This window comes from Aplysia californica, unplaced genomic scaffold, assembly GCF_000002075.1.
Source record: "Aplysia californica isolate F4 #8 unplaced genomic scaffold, AplCal3.0 scaffold00006, whole genome shotgun sequence".
NCBI classification, from domain to species: Eukaryota; Metazoa; Mollusca; class Gastropoda; order Aplysiida; family Aplysiidae; genus Aplysia; species Aplysia californica.
This window is the reverse complement of record NW_004797276.1, coordinates 741,968-745,649: the sequence shown is the minus strand read 5'-3', so window position 1 is coordinate 745,649 and position 3,682 is coordinate 741,968.

The window sequence follows — 3,682 nt, the reverse complement described above, 5'->3', positions numbered from 1 at the left end:
GGGGCGGCGAAATCTATCCTACGACTGACTGCATATTACTATCCAGATATTCAAATCAGACGGACGGTTCAGTTTTGTAAAAGCCTGTCTTAATTATGCTAGCAGTCCATAAATGTGAACAAAATTTAAAGAAATAAATAACAGCTGTGCGATCTTTAACCAAAAAACCTCTGCAGTGTTGAACCTTTGTTCGAATTTTTGTCCGAAGTAAACCGCCTACAAAGCTGCCATCTAACTCAATGGGTTTACGTTCGCTAGCTTTCATTTCATATCCACAAAATATTACAAAACAATGTTCTTAAATTGGCCATGCATACGATTACAACTTAATTCCCAATGCACAGTAAATCATTGGCTTGGAACCAGTTCATCATTTTTGTTATCAAATGTAGAGGGTTTTGGTTTTCCTGTTGATTGATTTCTGATTAAGAGAATAAAGGAGAAGAGCGGTGTGTTAAGGAAGAATGTCGTGGTGAATGTTTCGAGATCATATACTGACGGTCATTAAAAACGCACCATTTTGGATTGAGCACATTTTGGACTAAAATCTATCTAGTGACATCAATTGAGGTTGACAAAAGTTCACGGGCAACAGAGGTTACCGATCGCACAAAATTTGAAGTTCCCAGTTCAAAACTGTCAATGCGCACGTGCAACATGCAAAAATCCGATATGTCGACCTCAAACCTAAAATTTGTTCAGCGAGACAGATTTTTTGGCTGTAAGGAGAGATTGTATTCGCCCATAACAAAAACGGACATTCTTTACTCTGTGCGACGGATTTTTTCTGCGTAAATAATGCCGCGACTTTCTATGCAAGAACGTGAAAAAGCCGGAATGGCAGCACGGCAAGTTGCAAGGCACATGAACTGTAGCCACTCGACTGTAGTCCAGTTGTCTCAACAAAATGCAGCTACTGAATCTACAGCAGATCGACGACGGAGCGGACAACCACGAGTTACATCACCAGCGCAAGACCGTTACATTTGCCAAAGTCACCTTCGTGACCGTTTCCTGCCAGCACCGGAAACAGGTCGTCAAGTGGTTGGTCGGCATGGACCAGTATCTGAATGGACCGTGCGACGCCGTTTGCGGGAAGCAGGACTTGCAGTCAGACGCTCGTACGTTGGTCCTGTCCTGACACAGAGGCACTGTCAACAACGTTTGCAATAGGCCAGGCAGCATTTACAGTTGACGAGAGTCGCATGCTGACGGGAGAAGAAGGGTCTGGAGACGCCCCGGCAAGCGCTATGCCAACTGTTGCATGCTTGAGGTCGATAGATGGGGAGGAGGCAGCGTAATGGTATGGGGAGCGTTCAGCCACGATTATCGCACACCACTGTGCTTCTTCGACCAACCTGTGAATGTCACCACGTACCAGCAGGTTTTAAAGAACCACGTCGTGCCGTTATTTGGTCAACACCCAGAGCTGCAGTTATTCCAACACGACAACGCCCTCCCCCACACCGCTCAAGCCACCACTGCTTTTCTGCAGGCAAACAACATCGATGTCCTGCCTTGGCCATCACTGTCTCCTGACTTGACACCAACTGAGCATGTGTGGGACGAGCTTGGCCGCCGTTTGTCCCGTGGAGGACCTCTTTACAATCTCCAAGAGCTGATAGGTGTTCTTTGACAAATAAGTGGGTACAGATTCCCAAGGTGTTCTTTCAGACTCTTGTCAATTCCACGAGAAGATCCTGTACATTGTATTCAGGACAATGGATAACATACACAATACTAAAGCAGGTGTAAAAAACTCAAATTATCGCTCTGATTTTTGAAAAATGACTTTTGTTACTTCATGCTTTTGTGCTCGCGGTGCCATTTGACCTTTTCATGTCATTTCAGCTGTGAATGTTCACAAAATGGCCATAGAATGCAATGGTATACAATCTGTTAAAAAAAATAAACACATCACCACTACTTGAATTGTTTTGTAAGTGGTGCGTTTTTAATGACCCTCAGTATATTTCTGAGATAGTGGAGGGAAAAAAATCGATTGCCTCAGAGGTTGTGCTTGACGATGCTACCGCTGCTTGCATAAACATGACGCCCATGGCGAAGACGACGACAACAAAAACGATGGTTATTATTATTATTATTATTATTATTATTATTATTATTATTATTATTATTATTATTATTATTATTATTATTATTATTATTATTATTATTATTATTATTATTATCATAATTTTAAAAAATGTTCTTCGCGTTCAGCTGCTAGGCCTAGATCTTAAAAGTAGTTGACTGCTGTTCTGTTTTTTGTTTTGTTTTTCAACTTGCAGTGCGACTGATTTTTACGTAAGTGACCGTCTTTCCTATTTCGTAGGGCCTCTTGCCTTCAGGCAGCCACATTCCTATCTCGAAGTTACTATATATTTTTTAAATACTGACAAGAGTATTTTCAGTTCTGGTAAGAATTAATTTTGAATTTTGGCCAGGAGGCGGCCGAAGTTTATTCTTTTGATTCAAGGACCCTCGGGGTTTATAATGGGTGCTGTGGGAAGGGTGAGATAGGGAAGGGGAAGGCAGATAACAGAACAGGACTAGAGAGAATGAAAGGGGCACAAAAGAGAACATTTTATTAAGATTTTTTATTCGTCATAGGCAGGTTGAATTCCAGAACTTTTTGACTGAGAGGCGAACATCGTACACGAAAGACTGAATTATTATCATTACCATATTATCATTATCATTATTATTATTATTACTACTATTATTATTACTACCATTATTATTATTATTATTATTATTATTATTATTATTATTATTATTATTATTATTATTATTATTATTATTATTATTATTATTATTATTATTACTATTATTATTACTATCACCATTATTATCATTATTATTATTATTATTATTACTATTATTATTATTATTGTTATTATTATTATTATTATTATTATTATTATTATTATTATTATTATTATTATTATTATTATTATTATTATTATTACTATTATTATATCATCATCATCATCATCATTACCGTATCATCATCATCACATTACTTGTATCGCCTTCTTTTCTTTTCTTCTTTTTTTTCTTTTTTGGTATATATTTTATAAAGCTGTATATTATTCTTTCTGTCTGTGGGATTCCAGTGTGTCTTGAATCTTTAGGAGTGGGCTAACCTTAAAGACGATTTCCTTAGCTTCTTACACTAGTTTGCGTAGAACTTTTTCCTTCTTTTTTTTCTTTATGTCCGAATACTTCATTTTTTTCCTTCCAAGAGAGCGCAAATGCACTAGCACAAACACACACACACACACACACACACACACACACACACACACACATACACACACACATACACACACATACACACACCTACACGCACGCGCGCGCGCGCACACGGGGGCATGATATCAGACCTGCGGGCCTCGGGGCGTCTTTTTACTTTTCGGTAGGGCGGGGTAACCTGATAATGGATCGGCGGGGAGGACCCGGGATTAACCCCGCAAAAGGGGGGGGTTTTTTTTTTGGGAACCAAAAGACCTTCCTGAAAATCCTTTTTTTTCCTGCGCGGAATCCGCCGGTTGGAAAAAAAAAAACCCCCCGCTGCCGAGGGGGGGTTTGTTTGCGGGATCAGAAGCACACCAACTCTTTTTTCCGAGAGAAAGTGGTTTCGGAGAGGCGAAAAAACAAAAAAACTGTTCTCTAGGGG